Source organism: Megascapheus bottae, chromosome 13 (genome assembly GCF_031878675.1).
Source record: "Megascapheus bottae isolate mThoBot1 chromosome 13, mThoBot2.hap1, whole genome shotgun sequence".
NCBI lineage: Eukaryota > Metazoa > Chordata > Mammalia > Rodentia > Geomyidae > Megascapheus > Megascapheus bottae.
In genome coordinates, this window is record NC_143521.1 from 26164809 (window position 1) to 26186202 (window position 21394).

The 21394-nt window shown below is 34.4% G+C and overlaps 1 protein-coding gene across 15 annotated transcripts in view; it reads right to left on the minus strand.

Annotated features, from left to right (window-relative positions):
• Positions 1-21394, minus strand: part of Adgrl3 (adhesion G protein-coupled receptor L3) — a 685889-nt gene that overhangs the window by 639011 nt on the left and 25484 nt on the right. The window contains exon 1 of one of the 15 annotated variants that reach the window (XM_090343512.1): positions 6296-6377. The exons of the other annotated variants lie outside the window; for them this stretch is intronic. The gene's annotated coding sequence lies outside the window, so the exon portion shown is untranslated. Of the gene's footprint in view, positions 1-6295; positions 6378-21394 lie in introns of those variants that run through there. 15 annotated transcript variants of the gene reach the window in all.

Consider the following 21394-nt stretch of genomic DNA (forward strand, 5'->3'; position numbering starts at 1 on the left):
CCTGAGCACATACAAATAATCATAAAATCATAAAGCACACCCTTTAATAGTCCCTAATATGTAGCCATGTAGGAATGATTGAACTCGCCCTGACATTTTATGTAAATTGTCAGGTACCTCCCAGCTTCCTTAATAACTAGTCCTACTACTAATCATCCTACCAAAAAATACAGCCAAAACAAAACAAAATACCTCTTCTCTGATCACCTGTTTCAAGATAGAGAGCAGCTGGTATATTTTATGCAGTAAGGGACTTGGGTTTTCAAGGCAGTGAGGGAAAAGAATCAGAAGCTTGGCAGCTGTGAACCAAGCTCACAGGTTCCACCCTTTTACAGTATGGCAAAAGTCAGCTGTTGCCTCAACAGCTGGCAAGTGGCCTTTGAAAATGAGATGCAAGAGAGTTGTAGATTTTACACAGAAGAGAGCAATAGCTAGGAGGCAACAGAGAGCAGTTTTGTTTTGCTTTGCTTTGTTTTAAAGGATAAGGAGGGGAAAGAAAGACAAAGAAAGCTAATGTAATCTGTAGCATACAGATCAGATTCTAACCAACTGTGACAAGTTCTATCACAGACATTACAAAATCTACAACCTGAAAATTCTTGTTTAAAAAAAGACATACTTGCCTGAAGGTATCTTATTGTCCCTATCTGAAAGGAAGAAAGCTCAACTGTCATTTGAACTATTTATTCACCCTCTCATCTGTTTCAGTGCTCAATGCTATTACTATTGGAGCGAAGTGTTTAAAGTATGCAATTATAAACAAGACATTTGTGTCAAATGTTAAGATGTTGGCATTCATTCATCTATCAGACGGCACTTCAAAACTAGTAACATATTCCTGGGAACTGATTCATTTAGCAGACTTAACCTAGTTTGAACCATGTGCCAAGAAAAGGGCAAAGCAACAACTAAAAAGGCATACACATGGTCTCCAATAAGAAAAAAAAAAAGACATAAACAATGATGACAATGATGATGATACTTGTGCTGTTCTACAACCACAGAAAAGAAGGGAATATGCTGTACCAGAGACAAGACTGGGAGAAGAAGCAAAGATCCAAGCTATAAAGCTATATAAAATGAGGTTACATCAATTCTTGTCTTGAAGGATGACCAGGCTTTATCTGAAGAGGAACATTTTAAAAGGGTACTTCAGGAAAAGAATAGCTCATGTAAATAACAAAGAGCATGACAGATGAGAGAAGGAGCTGACTGAGAGACAGGGGAAGGATTCGCTGAGCCCTAGTCCAAGTTCAGCAGAGGTTAAAAACCTTACATGTGTAATAGCAACAATTCACATGTCTATTTGATTTTTTTTTTCCTTCAGCTGTCCTTGACCGTCTGGCAAAGAAAAGAGAAGCAAATTGAATGTGCCTCAGAGAGAAGAGGAGGAGAAAGAAAGTGTACCAGGTGCTGTCCTTTCACTGACCCCTGAGCAGCCCCCTCACCAGTTTTCAGACCAATTATTTTTCTACTATAAATAAGATGGAAATGGGGAAGACAAGGCAAACTGCATACTATTTAATAAGCTCTTGATGCATTTGTAAAGAAATCTACTCATTAAAATAGAAACATAACGCACACAGGATAAGTAAAGATAGGTCAAAAAAGAGTAGAAAGTAGAAAGATGCACAAAACCAACATGAAGTTGACATCAGCATGCTATGGTAGGTATTTAAGGTAAAGTTTATATGTCTTCCTTTTTACCTAACCATCATTCGTCCCTAAAAGCATCCTATCTCTTCCGGAGTCCATAGGTTCTATTCATTTGAGACTGTGTTTTTATGCAGGCTGATTCCATCTGTCATCTCACTTAATAACTCAGGGTTCTGCAGCTCCAAATGAAGGAATCCAGAATTGGTCTTAGTTGGCTGAATTTTATGAGTTTATTTTATTATTACACCATAACCCAAGAAGATTGTTAGTTTAATATTCTTAGCATTACAAAATTGTACTCACATAGAGAACATAATGCACATATACACATGAATATATTCATTTAGAAAGATAAAGAATAACATCAATTTTATGCTCATTGAATAATTACATACCTTCCTTCATACTGGCTAAAAGACATTTACAATCTATCAAAGGAGCATCTGTATCATGAAAGTCTTTTCAGAAGGGAAATAATATCCAGAGAGTAGATATCCTATAATACAACTTCATTCTCCAATACTCTACTGGTTTTCTGACCAGTAGAAAATACTCTCTCTCCCTTTTCATTATGTTTAGTACTACATAAATCATTTTAACTGCAGTCAGCTAATGAACTCTCACAGCTAAAGGTCTCACACTGAAGTCAATGGAATACAAACTTTTGCCCCATAAAATATGACAGGTTGGAAAAGTGAGGAAGCTTTGAAAGCAACAGAGACTGTCTTTGCCTCCTGTCACTGAATTGTATTAAAACTACAGTACAAATTTACCTCTTGAGTCTGAGGATAATATCTCATCAAGAAAGTTTTAATAATAAAGTAAAATTGAATTTAAACCAATTCTAATAGTGTGCCCAGCTTTATTAAATTCTCTAGTGAAATAATGTCCCTTAACTTATTTTACAATGACAATATTAAAAGTCAATCCTATGGCTCCATTCACAAATCATCCATAAGAGCATTTTAATATTATTTGACATGATTCCCACTGACATGCATACAACTTCCCTTTAGAAGCAAGAGAGACAAATAGATATCATGTTGTTTTTCTTTAAAACAAAAAGAGGGCTTTAAGGTAAAACCACTATTATATATATTATATATATATATTTCAATGTATGTATGCATAAAACAAAAGCCTTTCTAGTTCTAATATATTCATATATATGTACAGATACCAGAATATACATGTATGTGTGTATATACATACATACATACATACTTGTGTGTATGTGTATATGTGTGTATTTAGAGGGAGAAAATGCCTCTCTTATTCAGAAACTTCTCTAAAAGGTAGGAAATATTAGATAATTTCCCCATACCTTAGTCATTGCTGTCCAGTGAAGAAAACAAGAAAGAGAGTGTCTAGAGCCTAGGATCTCTCAACAATAGCAGTATTCTTCAATTTACCAAAAAAGGTATAAAATGTCAAAGTCACCCTTGACCAGAATGTCTGCCTTGTGTGAGTATGTCCAACTCTGTGGAAGAAGCATTTGGAAAAATAACATGACTGTAGATCTAGACTGACTTTGTAATTATAATCTACTGGTACCAAAACAAATACTTGGATGTTTTCTGTTTATTTCCCTTTTGATTCAATATTTAAACACTTGCTTCCAGTATACAGAAGGAGCATGGTATATTTACTAAATCATGGATTGAACTCTTCCTCACAAATATTCATGTTTAGCTTCACCTATTTCAGAGGGAATTTAATGAAGTAACTCATTAGAAACTATATCCTCTCAATGTCACTACAGTTTAGTACATGCTACTTACAATGCTAATCTTGCTTAGCATAAAAAAAACTAACTTGTTAACACCAAAGATTAGATTTTAGAAGAAGGATCTCTGACTGTACCTTCCGTAGAAGAATTGGTAAACAACAGATTGTCAACTTCCAAAATTGTTATATTTTAATGTCAAAGAAAAATAAAAATTTTAAAGAGTGTGTGTGCCAGTTGCTGTTGGCTCATGTCTGTAATTCTAGCTACTCAAGAGGCTGAGATCTGACGATCACTGTTCAAAGACATCCAGGGAACAAAAATCTATAAGATCACCTCCAGTTAACCACTAGAAAACCAGAAGTGGTGCTGTGGCTAAAGTGGTAGAGCACTAACCTTGAGATAAAGAGCTCAGAGACAGTGCCCAGTCACAGAGTTCAAGCCCCACAACCAATTTAAAAAAATACATGCATGTGCATTTATGAAATGTTAACAAAAATAAAGAGAGTCTGGGAAAATAAAATCATATACATCATATGTACCCAACAAAGAAGAGTACATCTCTTAAGTATTTTAAGGAGAATTTGGCCAATTGCTTTTAAGCAATGATACATTTTGCACTAGGAGTCTCTGTATTTTCTGCACTGCTATGTTCATGAAAAACACATACAACTCTTTCTCTGAAAAATTCCTCAGTGACATAATTAGACATTGTTTTTATTTTCTGGTGAGATGAGATAGGCATTAATCCTAAATTTAAGCTTACATAATGTGTATACACCGTAACACTAAGAAAAAGATAAATGGCTTTTGTTTGAAATATAAATCAAGGAGATAATATAAGGTTTAATGGTGTAAAAACTCTCAAATAGATAATAGGCATTCTTATGGCAACTACCACTCATTTTCAGAAAACATGGGAGCACAATATAATTGGTCTGAAAGACATTTACTCATATCATTTAACACTACTTACTGAACATCATCAACATGCCTAGTAGTCTTTTGTGGCACAATGGATTAAAGGCAGGGTAACATAATAGGCAAAACCTCTAATTTTCCTAAAGTTACAATGGGCACAGGGAGACAGACACTAAACAAATAATCATACAAATAATATCATGAAAAAGCCCACCCAGAATAGGAAGGGAGGAGGAAAGAACTTATCATAGGTAAAGACAAGAGTTTTTATGTGAATACTGAGAGTAAGGGGAAAAAAATCACAAGTGGAGACAAGGGACTAGGCATAAAAGAAGCAGCATTATAAGGAGAAGGATGACAGCAGACAGGACCTGCTGCACCTGCTATTACATGGAATTGTATTCAAAGAACAATAGAGAAAAGGTAGTTAAGAAAGGGTTACTTAATCAGATATGTTCTGATAATAAAATCATGGAAAATAGCAGTAATAGTAATAGAAATAGTAATTTCGATCTATTATGAAACATAAACTTCAACAAAATATGTTTTAAATAGTTTCTTAACAATATCAGGTAAAAAATCTGAATAACATTTTCAAGGCATTTGCAGAGTAATCTGACTAAGCAGGGTATCGATGGAGGTAAATTTAATATATCTGTGACTAAGTTAAGAATCCATGATGTTATTAATTTCCTGGCTCTGTCAAAATGATTTTGCCTATTATTCCAGGTTTCCTGGAATCTTTGTCAAAATATATAATCACTTTTAGAAACTGTATCCTAAATATATATGAAAATAATTACAAACTGCTGTTATCTTTAGCAAAACAGTTCTTTATCTTTGTACAGCTTGTCTGTAAGTTATTTCTGCCCCCTTTCTTTCTTCATTTTGTTTTATTTGTTCTTGAGACACGTCTTACTACGTAAGCCAGGCTGACCTTAAACTCTTGCCTAAGCTCCAACCACCAAGTACTAGGAATAGTGACAAAAGCCTAAAGTTCTATTTCTATTCTTTTTTTTTTTTTTTGGTGGGTCATGGGGCTTTAACTAGGCCTGGGTGCTGTCCCAGAGCTCTTCAGCTCAAGGTTATCACCCTACCCTGGGCTGGGTGTTGTCCCTGAACTCTTCAGCCAAGGCTATTGTCCGACCCTTGAGCCAAGCCCCATTTCCTGTTTTCCTAGAGATTAATTGGAGATAAGAGTCTCAGGTCCTTCTTTGCTCTGGCTGACTTCTATTTCTATTCCTTAGATACCAACATAAATTATATTTGCTCCAACAGACTATTTTTACAAATTGTTAACCTCGGAATCTACAATATATTTATAACGATGTGAGCAAAAGATGATTTTTCATCTATGTAGCTATATATAACCTTTGAAAGTTCTTAAAATTGGCTTAAGAAGTATGTTTTTCTAGGAGCAGGTGACTTATGATTGTAATCCCAGCTACTGAGGAAGATGAGGCATGCAATTTGAAGCTAGCTCAGGAAGAAAAGTTCAGGAGACTCTTATCTCCAGTGTACTACTCAGAAAAAGTCAAAAGTGGCGGAATGGCCCAAGTGGTAGATTACTAATCTTGAACACAAAGAGGTTCAGGGGCACATCCAAGCCCGGAGTTCAAGCCCCCAAGCCCCAGTCTTGGTCAAAAAGAAAAAAGTGTTTGTAGTAACTGCAGATATAGTTTAGCAATTGTGGTAGTCCTGGGTTTAACTATTGGCACAGATATATATATATATATATATATATATATATATATGTGTGTGTGTGTGTGTGTGTGTGTGCAAATAACACATAAAATGTAATTATAACTATTCAATTACATTATATACATATACATATACATATATGTAATACCAGAACAAAGTTTTAAGTTAGTAAATATATAAATATTGAAAAGTCATACTGAGATGCAGAAAAAAAATACAGACTCTCTATCTGCCTTACATATACTCACTGAAGCACTATTGGAAGAAGGTGGAATGTAAAGCATATACCTTTTGAAGCGTTAGACACAAGCACAATGGCTGTGTGCTTGGTTAGCTAGGAATGAAGTTCTGGATTTGACTCCCTTTACCTAAAAATGAACAAACAAACAAACAAACTTGAGTACAGAAGCTCCTGCTTACTGACAGGCAGGAAAGAATCCGTTTGTTAAATCATCCCTGAATGTGTATGCTCTCTCAAATTTTGGAAGGGAAGATTCAGTTATGATACTATAGAGGTGGCAAGGCAAGGAGATATGGGATACAGTGCCTTATAAAAGGTGCTTCAAAAAATAGCTCTGCAAAGGGTGCTGGTGGCTTCACACCTGTAATTCTAGCTACTCAGTAGGCTGAGATCTGAGAATCGTGGTTCAAAGCCAGTCTGCACACAAAAAGTCTGTGACACTCTTGTCTCCAATTAGCCACCAGAAAAGTGAAAGTGGAGCTGTGGCTCAAGGAAGAAATAGTTTTGCTCCTCTGGTCACTCTTTCCACAATGAGGGCATCTTTTTTCATCTTGTTCCAGGGTGAGCAACTGGTAAACATCTTAGGCAAGACCATGCCTCTCAACAGGCATCAAATATTCTTGATGGTAGACTACTAGACTACAGAAATGGGAGAAGTAAATTTCCTTTACCTATAAGCAGCCAGGTTCAGATGTATTTTTGTTAAAGAAGCACAAATAAACAGAGACAATTCTAACTTAGGATTTCTGAAAACTAAAGTGGTATCCAATTATGCACAATCAAGGAGACAGACATTTTATTTAATAAACTTGAATACAGTACCACAGCTAGTTGTGCTTCAAGAATTTATTTTTAAGTGTTTTCTAATTCTACTGTGAAAAATATCTTTTTCAGTGTCACATTTGGTTTTACTTATTGAATGAAGGGAATCTCCTTAATGGGAATCCTATCTCCTTACATGCTAAAATTTCATTACAATCAAACACCACTTAAACTGTCTCAAGGAAATAAAATATTGTATTTCTGGTTTTGTTTTCTTCCTGTGAGTTTGGCTTTTAACTTTTTTTCTGGAAATCTACTTTGACTCATTCTGTTAGTCTCTGCATTTAAGTAGGCAGGAAGAAAGCAGGAGAAGTAGAAATTTAGCATTCAATCATTCTGTGTAGTCAAAGCTTTGCATGTTCTGTTTATTGTCTCCTGGGAGAGCACTGTCCATAGTAACAAATGTAAATGCATTTACTTTAGGGCTTGTTTAAGAGCCATTGTTGGGAGATGTGGGGTTGCAGATTTACAAATAAGACTTGATCTCTCTAGGCACTAGGGATCAGCAATAATTTTCTCTTTAAACATTAAACCTAAAGTTTCATCACATTGACACTTGATATTTAGTAAGCAATGAAACATTGACCACTTATGTACCACCTTTCTGTCTACCACTGGAGCCTTAAAAATATTCACCATGTTGTATATGTAGACTAAGGGCCTCAAGACTCTATGAATATTTCATTATTCCTGCTTTGACTTTTTTCTTACAATTGTGAGGGAAACATTTAAAACAGAACAAAAACAAACAAATAAAAAGTATATAGTGCATTCTGCCCCATACTAGTTTTAGAGAGGATCTGGTTTTTCTTCATAAGTTTCCTTGAAGAAGGAATTTCTATTTAAAAAAAAAATAAAATTCCAGGAATGGTGATGCACAGCCTGTGATCTCAGCTAAGTAGGAGGCAGAAGTAGGGAGTCCTCATTCAAAAGCCAGCCCTAGGCAAAAGCGAGACCTTACCTTAAAAATAACCAGTACAACAAAACCTATGACTGTGAGATCCTCAAACCCAAGTACCACCAAAAATCAAACAATTAACAACAGATGCAGAAATGACTTTCTAAAAAAAAAAAAAGAAAAAGAAAAATTCTACCATGATTGCTTTAAAAGCTGCCTTCATATTTTAGATATCTGATTGTGAATACCTGTTTATCTATAGATACATATATGACTACATACGTATGGATTCATATATATATGTATTGGATATGGATATTTTCTTAATTTGATTTTATTAAAAATCTATGATTTTGTATGAAAAAAGGTGTTAAAACACAGTATTATATAGGGAAAAGACATGCCTGTTTGGGACATAATGATATACTCATTTTTAAGGGTGTTAATGATTTAACAATTATTTTATTTGAAAAATACATTTTATTTGAATCAATAACTTATTAAGTGTAAGCCATGTACTTCATATGCTTTTTTTAATTAATTACTGCTAATCATGTGTTTACTGAGGTTTCTTTAAAAATATCATTTTAATCTTCACAAAAATTATGAATTTATGTTATACATAAGGACACTGAGCATTGAGCTAATAAGTAATGAATTTAAAATTATTGCAGTATGAATCTTAGTTTTCTTGAAACCAAATCCCATGTTTTACTATCTTTAAGTAGTTGTACAAATAGTTTCACCTTAACAAGCTGTACAAAGAGGTTTCAATTCAACGTATCAGTTTCTGGGTATAATGCGACTTGATCAGTGTAACCCTTTCCCAAATTCTCCTTCATCTCTTGCAAACCCACAAATCCCAGTTCTCAAATTATCATTCTATTATCTCTAGTTGCATCTCATCAATTTTAGGTTGATCCTCAAAACAGCAGTGGAATAAGAAAATTCTGAGAACCAAGACTTTGATTTTTTTTAGAACAATACACAGATACACACTCTTGCATATCAGTAACAACTATACCTTCACAGGAATAAAATTTAAGTTCCATTATGAAATATATAGATAAATCTTAAAAATAGAGTATATATGTACACAAAGAGTATGATAGCTAAAAATATATTTTTTCTTAAGGAATTTTCTATTTGCTGCAAGATTTTGAGTACCTCAGTGATTAAGTATTTCAATAATGTTACCCTCGATCAAAAAAGGCAGTGTAAAGTAGGCACAATAACTTTATTGGCTGCAGTATTTGCACTCTTGCACTATAAGAACAAATGCTAATTACTGTTCAGCCTCATTGCAAATCTCAGCATCTGCTAATTAAAAGATCACATCTTCTGTTAAGTCAGCATTACCATTCAAATGAAAACATTAATCAGTTTGAAAAATTCAAAATCAATCGGCTGAAAGGAGGAAGTACAGTGTTCCAAAGAACTAACAACAGCATAAATACAGGATTTCAGTAACCAGGGCCAGCGTGTACACCACAGCCACACAGGCGACTCCGAAGTGAACTTATTGTGTTTCTGTATTTCTCCCTGTTACATTATATATGTTTTATAGGCAAAAAAAAAAAACACACAATATCATTCAGCTCTCAGAGAGAACTTATTCACACTGAATGCACTAGCGACATGACTACTGACCAGATTTTTAAAATATATATTTAAAATGTTGACTATTCAAATAGTTAATGCTATTCCATGAGCTAGTTCCAGAACAGTAATACCTGCAGAATTGCTCAGTTGTATTGGTTATGTTACAGCTGAATATTTTAAGCTAGCAGATAATTCTGTTGTTGCTTTTTTATGGTCTTTCTCAACATGCAAAAGATTTGATGCATAGATTAGGAGTATACTCCACAGTCACGGGAAAAGAAGCCTGTTTCAAAATTATCCATGGTAGTGATCCAGACCAAAGACAAAGACTTTGTTTATTCTGCTCTTTCTGGTCACATTTAGTGCTTTTCCTTTGTGTCAAAGAACAGAGACCAATGAGGACCATCCTTACATAATAAAATGCTGCTGATTCTGTCTATTGAAAGAATATTTAAATAGTCACAAGATCCCCATATTCAAAAAGCTAAAACCTTAAAATATAAGTTAATGTGAGACATTAATATTTTGCTTATTTATTCCAGTTACTTAAACTTGAAAGAATTTAGTTAACATAGCAGTCACCATAAATATACATTACACGTACATTTATATGTATACCATATATATATATGAATAATGCAAAGAAACCTAACCTTTCAAAAGTCTATTCTTCACTACTATAATTAAAAGAAAACATTACAAGGAAAATAAATGACAGAGTTCTAGCTATAAAAATAATCATATAAAATATTTTTAAATTGCAAGCACAAATGTAAAGGCATAAATAAATTTTTCATTTGGAAAAATAACTTAGTAGCTATCTATGAATTTACATGCCAAGCAAAAGACATTTAATGTAATATCTGAAGAAGGAAATCAAATTCATAGCCTTGTTTATCTGAAATGGTCTGCAGAATTGAGACCCAGACAGATTTACAAGAGTGATTTCATCAGACAAATAGTCTTGATATATACCACATTGAGGAAACTTAGCTCTAATTTACTTTATTGGATTAGGCAATGATTAACAACTTCATATGACAATAGTATTTCAAAGGAATTATCAGTGGAATTTATCATTTCTTCCATAAAGTTAATAAGGCAGACCACAAGGTCCTGTTTTTCTCATATTCACTGCTTCTTATATTTTAGAGCTAAAAAAGTCATCAAATATAATTTGCTATCATAATGGTGACATATGCTCATAAAAGTTCTATTTCACATAAATAACACTTAAAATTCTTATTGCATAATATGTATATATATAGTTCATCTAATACAAAAAATAAAGAAGAATCTTGATGGTAAGAATTTTTACCTCCATGATGTGTAGAACACAGTAGAACATACACTCACCAAAGAACAGGCTACAAGGAGCCTCCTTACTGATCACACTTCAAAGAAGAAAGGTCTTAGAGACATGGGTTTTAAAAGAAAGGAAAGAAAGATGATCATTTAGAAGGAAGCTACATATTTCAATTCAGAGACTTATATGTATCACCCACAGAATGTAAACTTATTAATAATCCTCAGACAATCCAGAATATCAGAAATTCCATATACCAGTCCACTCTTTCCCTAAAGCTGCTTAAGGAAAAGCCAACAAGTAGAATCATAATAATCATGAATCAAATAACTCAAATATTCAATTACTTCAATAGAAAGGCAGGCAAACTGACAATAGCGATGGTCTGAAGCAAAAGGACTAGGATTTGTCATGTATGATCTAAAGTTAATCAGGTCTCATTTTGAGTGATCTTATCTTACCCGATCTAGTGGAAACCAATCACTTTTTGCAAAATGTTGGTGGCCAGGAAGTGACTGGCTCTAAGATGATTTTCAACACTCATGTCTACCTATCATTCATCCATTCTTTGTTCTTCCCTCTTCAGACAGAAGTTTCATTTAGTGTTTCTCACTTCTATACATAACACTTTAGTTTATAATGCCCATCATATTATAAAAGCTTTCTAAATGATAATGTATAAAGCACTATAGAACCAGTGACACTGCCAGAAAACATGTGCTTAAAAAAAGTCAAATCAATGTTTCTACTAAAAACAAAGAGAATTCAAAATCAGTTGACTGCCCTCTTTCCTTTACCTTAATATGGGGATGAATATAGTACAGATAAGTACTTTACTTACAAAACATTACCAAAGGAGGAACCAACATTGAAAGCAGTCCTGATGGGCTTCTCACTGAGTTCAGAGTAGATGTATATCAACTTTCCTGTCTTGTGACTCAACTGCAGAATCAAGTGTTTGAGGATTGATTATCATGGAAAAAGTCATCCACTGAGGAAACCATGCACATTAGCTTTTTTGTTATCCTCCATTCAGTTTTCAAGCCATTCTAATTATTCTCTGTACCACAAAGCCTCTAAAGATGCTCTAGAAAAAGACACTATTGACATTTCAATGAAACCTTTTAGAACACTCTTTCTTAATCTCCAAACTATTTTGACCATTCCTTGAAACACTTTGATTATTCCTTTCACTTTCTTTTTCTGATTACTGTCTCTTAGAAAGTTAACCCATATACTTTATCTAGATTCAGCCTCTACTAGGAGATGCCAAAAGTCTGTAATTCTAGCCCGAATTTGCCTCTAAGCTCCAGATCTCTTGGGCCACTCCCACATATAAGGGGGGGGAGGAACATCTTATACTAATAGTGTCTAACTAAGCGGATATGCATTGGAATAAACTTCCTTCTATCCTCTGATATCCTTCACATTTTGTACCTTCTCACTGAGGTGAAAGTAACCTTCTATTTAATGACAACTTGAATAAGATCTGCCCATCTCACAACCCATCTCATAAGCCCAACTGCTCATATTCTGCTTGGCATCTTTCTGCAATAGGACTCTCTAAATGTGTCTATTAATGCACAAAGAAGAGAAAACTTTAAAGATAGTAAATGATAAAAGAAAAATATAGGGTGGCCCATGGTCTCAGAATGAGAAAAAAAAGAATCACAGACAGACTTTTTCAAGTGAATTCAAAAGAGAAAGGGAAAGAACGATACAGAAACCCTGAATTTATCCTATTGTACTCATGTTCTTTCAACTAAGTAGATTGCATGGTTTTCAATGAGAATAGGTAGGTAGAAGTGCTTACGTAAAGCCTGTTTGGTGTCTTTAATATAAAATCCTATTTGCAATAGTATTAGGGATAATCTACATTTTATTAATATAATCAAATAGATAATGAATTTATGATGAATTTTAGCAATAATTAGGAAATGAATGTCTGTTATAAAAGCATATATTAATATCTAAGTACATAATTCTACAAGATATAATTTTTTAGAACTTTCAACAATCCATCTTAACACTTTGAAATTGAGAGGGCAAATAAAACAACAACCAAATGGTAAGTCAGAAATAAGACTCCACTTTCTCAACATAACCTGCCTCCTGCTATGACTTTACTCCAGCTGACAGAATCTGAGGTCCCAACTTAATCATCATGGAGTGTCTTTACCTATGTCGTAATTATCTGAAAGCACATTTCCTATGCATCAAGCACTGTTCTAAACCCTTTTTTAGTTTTTAAGTGATTTAATCTTTGTGATTTAATAATAATAATAATAATAATAATAGGTGTAATTATTCTGCCACTTTGAAGAGAAACAAACTTGTTCTTCCAAAGTTAGTTGTTAGCAACTGGTAGGGCTAGAATTAAAACCCAAGCAAACAGGCTCCAGAATTGATATTCTATCTCTTTAGAGCACTTAATATACTCAAAATAAGATAAGAATGTAAGATTAAAGTATAAGATAATAAATATTTGAAAATATGATCATACACTTTACAGCATGGTTCTGAGTGTTCTGCACATGTCAGTACATTTGATCTTGACACCAGTCTCAAAGGGGGAAAAGAAAATCACTGTGTTATATTAGGAAACAGGCTATGGGAGGTTAATTTCATGCAGGAGACTCTGTCCCCACAAATTTCCCAGTAGATGTATCTAGCAATGCCCCCCCCCGCAACAGAACTTCCTTTGCTTCTTTATTCTGTGTCAGTGCTCTCAATTTAGCCCTGTAATAGCATAGAATCTTAATTACTTCCTCAGCATTGCATATTCCATTATATTCCTCCCAAGATATTATCAATTACCATGCAGGTATTTCTGAAGCTTTGGGTAATATTTTATTCATTTATTATTTAACATTGATCCTGTTCCAGGAGGAAGGTTAGATCCGTAGGATGTAGTAATAGACACAAAATGCCAGCTTTACGTATCTTACATATTTGTGGGAAATAAAGTTAGGTAGCTGGATAGTTACAAAACACTGTGGAGAAAGAAATGCATAGAATCACTTTATCTGGATGGGAGGGCAGCACTACCTAATCTAAAGTTGATTTAAAAGATAAACTTTAAAAAGCAGGTTACGAGGGAATCTTTCTTAGAGAAAAATAAAATACAACAAAATATGTGTAGAGAGAAACAAATACAACACCTTAAAGAAAAGGTATAAAGGCCCAACACTGTGAAGTAGTCTTTTGTCCCCACACCCCACCTCCCACAGTTTCATAAATCATAATCCCTGTGTGAATCACTACAGTCAATTGTTAGCTTCATTATTCATGGCTCCTTCTCATCTGGAGTCAAAGGAAGTTTCCCTAACTTCAGTTTCTGCCAGTGATCACAGGAAAAAGAACAGCCACCTAAATCCACCCACTGAAGTCATAAAGATTTAGTTTTGTGGCCACAAACTGGTAATTCCTAGGTTTAGCTTGAACCGTGCTGTGTCAATTTTAAGGACTTTTCTCTGCCAATTTTCACTGCTGATCCACTCCTAAATGGACTTTCAGTTTACTTGTCTAATTATAGTAAATACCTGTTTGAGCCAGATATTGGTGCTGTAAATAAATAATCTGATTGACAAGATTTAGTTCCTCTTGGCCAAATTTTACAATTGCTTTCTTCAAGAATTGTCCTCTGCTTCTTAAGAAGAAATTTCAGACAAAGATCCACAAAGCTGACAAACTTCGAGGCATCATCACACATACTAGTAAACAATCTCCCCATTATTATACTTCACAATAAATATTTTGACAAATGAATAAGTAAACTTATAATGCTATACAACTTCTATGTGACAGGTGGTTGAGATGAACAGCAATTTGCATTTCTCGTAACTATAACTGAGAAATTCAGAAAACACACTAGGGATGAAAAGATGCAAATTAATTGAAACAATCTATCTCTCACCACAATAACTTTATCACTGGTGCAATTAAACCCACATTAGAAATTCAGAAATACTGCTGTACTTATTCATGCAAGATGTGTGCTTTTTTTGTGATTACAGTCACTCAGGATCAATCACTATCAGAAGGATGACAACAAAAAAATAGGTTAAAAAAACACACCTACATATCTTATTATTATCATCCTTGCTTATAATTCTATTTATTGCTGTAATCTCTTACTCTTGATTTCTAGATTAAAGTACGTTCATCTAGGGAAAAAAAATTACTGAATTAGTTTCAGGTAGCCATGAGAGTCTTGGAACATATCCACTGTGAGTAAGAAGAAAACAATAATCACATTTGAGAGTTTTACAAAGTACTGTTTCATTTTAATCAAACTGGGATGGATGCTGATAATTTAAAAGAATGCAAATACAATACAGGAAACACAATAATAAAAGAACAGCTGCCAGTAATGGAAGATTCTCCATGTGGCAAGTGCTATGTTAAGGCCTTCTGGCAGAGTCCTGGTGGTTTACCATTCCTAAGTAACAGCACCCCCTTTCCTAAGTAACAGAAGCTTAGCTGCTCAGTCAGCAATGTGCTGACTTAAAATGTGTTTCTTCCCCAGACACCTGTTAGCTCCAGGTGGCCCTGTCACATACCACTGAGAAGACGTGCAGTAGGCCCAGCATTTTCCAGGAAACTTTTCCTCTCAGACTGCTGACTTCACTCTCTTCCAGCCAACTTTTCTCTTCCCACACATGCCTGATATAAACCATTGGAAAGTGAGTAGTGGAAAAGAAAGTATTTCCAGATTGATATTTGTTCCTTTTTTGGACCATAAGGACCCATGATACAGATGGACATGAAAAGACAAACAAATTAGAAAGCAAAGAGTATTTTGTGGTCTTACTGTCTTAGTTTTAAACTACTCATCACTAACCATATGATCGCAAAGATATAAAGTTCCAAGTGGTATTTTCTTAAGCATAGTTACATGCATTATCTCATTTGAATTGTTAGTCTGTTGGATTAAGTAATGCTATGATTCTGGATGTCTAATTACATTAAAATGTCGAAAACAAGTGTTTCCATTGTTATAGTAGTAATAAGTAAATTTGCTAAAGTACCACAATTAAAATTTTCTTCATTTGTGTGTGTGCATGCATGTGTGCCAGGACTGGGACCTGAACTCAGGGCCTGGGCATTATCTGTAAACCTTTTCACTCAAGTCTCACACTCTATCTCTTCCAATAGACTTTTTCCTGCCTAGGATGACTGAATTTCAGTTCTCAGATCTCAACTTAATGAGTAGATAGGATTAGAAGCAAAAGTCACTGGTGCCACTCATAATTCATTCTCATCATTCCAGTCCTCTGGAGACCTTCCTACTACTGGTAGGACTGATGATTATCTCTGTCTATTCTTGTTCTTTCATATTTTCTGTTGGTCTTTAAGTAGTTTTCTAAAGGAGGTGCCATTGAACAAAGTAGCATATGATTAAAATGAATCAACAATATCCTTTTCACCATTGTCTCCTATCCCTCTCAATGTGAGGAGATTGAATTCCTCCTCACTCATGCTAGACACATGCTATGAAGTTATAGCTTAAATTTTTTTTGCAGTCTCAGGTACTGAACTTTGGTTCTTATCTTGTCCATATTTTAATAACTTGCACGTTATAGTGATCTTTAAAAATCATTCAAGAGCAAATCAATAATGTTTCTTCTGCTAAAACAAAAATAGAAATAACATGTTAGAATTCACTGACATATTTTAATAATGTTATGTCCCAAAATGCTAACCTCTAATGTTACCCTTAATGATTTCTTAAAATATTATGTTGTTGGACACAGTCATCTAAAATCCTAAAATAAACCCATCTTTGAACAATTAGAATAACTAATATAGTCCAACTTATGGCCCAAAGACTGTGCTCTGTGCTTCGTATCTCACTAAAATTTTAACAATGTTGTTTTAAGTAGTACTAATCTTCCTGATTTTCAGGAGATTTGGTAAAACATCAACGCCACAGAGTTAAAAATTAGTTGAGCCAAATCCAATGTCATAGCATTTTTACTTTAAGACAATTACAGCTAGAAATAGTTAATGGTCAGATAGGTATTAAAATGTAGTGCCTAAATGTTTAATTTCTGAAGTAATCTGATATAGGCTGGCTTTTTAGACTATATATAGGTATATGCATATATATATATATATGTATGTTTGATCAATTACAATGGCCACATACTAGGTTCTAAAAATTAATTGTATTTCAAGTATTAATCTGATTATCAAGTAGTATACTACAATAAAACTCAAACCTAACAAATATTTTGCTTGCACAAAATGGAAGTCCGCACAAAACAAAATTATGAAACTAATGTCTACAAAAAGACTAGTAGAGTAAATATTTTCATGAGCTGATTAACAACTATCTGAAAGATTTATTTCAAAAATCTGCTATCTTTATAATTCACTTAACCTTGGACATTTATAAACATCCATTATTGATTATCAGATCCAATACAAGGCTCAGGCCTATAAGCAAAGTTGTGTTCAAACACTTGAATTGTTCAGCCTAGTGACCAAATAGGTGGCTATAAAAATGAAAAATGTAATAGTGATCACTTTAAAGTGGTCAGGGTTCAACCTACAGATTGAAAAATCAAAGCACTCCCATCTAAGTCCCTTGCTTTTCTTCTACATCATAGTGCCCTCCCCAAAGTAAGCAGACAAATATTTATTGTATCTGTACATTTGCCAGATACATGTTCAGCTGAAGAATATAAAGATAAATAAGAAATGAACCTGCCCTCAATGAGTGGATAATCTATAACTGCTGTTGACAGAATAAGACAGATTAAATTTATACTACAGCCTAAGATCAAACCAAAAGACAAATTTCCTCTCCATAATAGGTTGTTATTCATGCTAAAGACTAAGGAAAGTCTTTTGCAAGTAATCCAAATTCTCATTATTCAGGGAATGCCATGCCATTCCTATTTTAATGTGGAATAATCACATTTGACTACTTGCTGTCCTCTTCTATATGAATATAGAAATGATCATTGAATAAGATCATTAGGAATAAAATGTGCAAACATTTTATGAGTTCTTAAAATAGCAATGGCATTCTTTTTCTGAAATGGTAGCAGTTAAAATGTACTCTAAAATAAGAAAAAAAAAGTATAGTTTTTGTATCAATCATTATGAAGCTTGTCAAGATTTATCACCACTACTTTCTGAAGTAAACAATAGCATGGAAATGCACACACACACATGCATTCACACACACACACACACACACACACACACACACATCAACTTTAAATGGCTCCAACTATAACTTACCCTAGTCCATTAAGTCTCCCACTACATTCACGGAAAAGTAGTTGACATTTGAGTAATATTTTAAATTTGGTTCAAAATAATGACCCAATGGATATTAATGTTCACATTTTGATAATTAAACTATAATTGTGTAAACAGTCACATCAGAAGCAAATGATAAACAAGTGGAAACTTCAACTTTCTCTCAGTTGGTGATTCAAACTACAGAGTTTAAAATAACCTTTTAGGGGCCGGGAGTTTGGCCTAGTGGTTAAAGTGCTTGCCTAGCATGCATGAAGACCCGGGTTCGATTCCTCGGTACCACATATAGAAAAAAAAGCCAGAAGTGGTGCTAAGGCTCAAGTGGTAGAGCTCTAGCCTTGAGAAAGTCCAAGGACAGTGCTCAGGCTCTGAGCTCAAGCCCAGGACTGGTAAAAAAAAAAAAATAAAGTAAAATAACCTTTTATTTCTTTCAACAAAAAGTTTTATTAGAGTATCTGAACAGCACAGATCGTAGAGCACATCAAATAATGGCCATTTCAGATATTCAAAATTTTACCATATCAGTATATCATGTTGTCTATTGACTGTTTAATTAGGATTTATGAGCCCTAAATGTACATAAATTTAACTTACATTAAAATCTATGAAAGAAAATTGAAAATCTAGCTCATATGCGCTTGATTTACGTCTATAATCCTAGCTACTCAGGAGGCTGAGAAAGTCATCTACGGAATATTCGTGAAGATAAAACAAAGCCTTACTCCTATACTCGTATAATATGCATTTAGGAAACATGGTACTATTTGCTAGCTAGGTACTAATGTATATTAAGCTTCTGGAAATAGAACTTAAAATAAAAAGGTTTCATGGTGGGGCCAGGAGTTTGGCCTAGTGGTAGAGTGCTTGCCTAGCATGCACGAAGACCCAGGTTCAATTCCTCGGTACCACATACATAGAAAACAGCCAAAAATAGTGCTAAGGCTCAAGTGGTAGAGCTCTAGCCTTGAGAAAGTCCAAGGACAGTACTCAGGCCCTGAGCTCAAGCCCAGGACTGGCAACAAAAAAAAAAGGTTTCATGGTAACTTAGAAAACTTGCAGACTGTCAATGCACAGAGTATTTAAATGACCTAAATTTAAATATCTAACTAAATAAAACAAATTTTTACAATAAAACTTTGTCATTTATCTTTTATATGGGTTCTAATATCCTCATTTGTCAAAATAGTTATCTTCATGTGCTTTTATTTATTTATTCTGGAAATGATTGGCAAAGACTTAGATTTTTAACATATCACTTTAAGTTGGTGAAAGGGTTTGTTTTCCCATACTTACTATACCTAACCATCTCCAAAGGTAAAAACATTATTTCAGGCTACATCTACTGTGTTTCCCTCAAGCAGTCTGCTAGGCACTTGATGTAGAACTAAAAATGTCTCACAGTTTTCACTTCCTCCATCATCTCATAATGTAAGGCAAATCAACAAAGGTTCACGCATTCTATATTCAGGGTTCATGTGGCACAAGAGGTTCTATTTGTGTTCCACTTAAGAAGCTAAAAACAAGTGATAAACTAAACTCTCCTCAAAACTTCAGATTGAAATCTCAGTAATGCTTTTCATATCCTCAAGAGTTGAACATTCACCATCAGAGAAGAAACTTCTAACATTATGGAAAGCAAGGCTACAATTTGAGAGAAAAACCACTTCTTACCTCCTACACTTGGAAATTACTTATTTGCTCTTTGTAACATGAACCATTGTATACTTGCAGCTAAAACAAACACATGTTGCTTTCTTTCCAAAGCAGTCATTAATCTCAGTCTACTGGAAGACTAAATTCCGAAACATTTTTCATTGTAAATCTAGGAGGTCAGATCGCACTGAGGTCTTGTGAGAAGCAAAATAATTGCTCTGGGTTCAGAAATGTGTATGTCTATTGGTAAAAACTCAACCTGGAAATGAACAATAAAAAAGTAAATCAAAGCTTGGCAAAAGTGACTCAGAGGTAACAATATGAGTCATGCTAAATACTGTATGCTAATTCTCAAGAAGAAAAGGTGAGGAGCACACAGAAAGCTGTTACTGAAAAGTGAGAACCTGAGAGATTTTAGCCAAAGAATAGGAGGTTCCGAAGGTGAAAAGCAGTAATGGAAAGAAATATACATGAAGAGAGAACAGGTAAATACTTCTTGGCTTTTCACTGTGATTGTGGGCCAGGACAGAAAACAGGATTGAGAATCCAAAGATCTTGATGAATTGGGATTGTGTCAGGAACAAAAAGGCATATATGAATTGACTGGGGACTCAGAAGAAAGGAGTTTGGTTCTCTCAGAATCGGTAGCTCTCGGCTAAAATAAGTATATCCCTGAATGGGTTAAAGGAAGTGAAGCTAGAGATGCCAAAACAATATGTTAACTGATTTTCTGTTATAAGGTAACAGTCTATGTTTTTCTAAAGTTAAAAAAAGTCGGGTAGTATTTATAATGATATGTACAGATAAATCATGATCAAAGTACAAGGACTGATTTTTCATTTGTCTAGCAACATAAACCACATGACTCGATAGCTAAATGAAACTTTATTTATACCTGAGGCAGATACTGAGGGACTGAAAGGATAATGGCCCCTTCAAAACTGAGACAGGAAGGCAGAGAAATGGGAAGGGCATATGTTAGCATAATAGCGACATAAAGCTGAACATATTTCTAAATTTTTCAGGCACACATAGATCTTTAACAATGGGGGATCATTAACTTCAGCAAGATAGGTTTGGCTGAGAGCCAATAACCCCACAGTGTCATCCAGAGAACAGCCTAAGTAACAACGTGACACTAAAGGAATGCGACTCTGCTGCTTGAGATCTGTGGTGTCCTTCCACTGAACAGGCAGCCATGCTGAAAACATGACCATGCAAATTATTTCATTCAAGTGATGGATAATAACCTCAGGATAAAAATGACATATTTCCCCCCATCTCTTCACAGGCTACAAGGGAGGATTTTAGAGAAGAGTTTAAAAGAGCATTGAAAGAAATGTTTTGCTTTTCCATTCTCTACAATATCCGTGGTTCTTGTAGGGAGGATGGTGGTGATACTATTTCTAATAATCAAGGTATAGAATCAATCAGGGTAGCATTGGCATGTGTGAATAAAGAAAATATGGAATAGTATTCAGCTACAAAAAGAAAACAATGAAATCTTCTCAATCTGTGGCAAAACAAAACTGTAAAGCATTAAGTGAAATAAGCCAAGCAGAAAGACAAATGGTGCATGATTTTAATCAT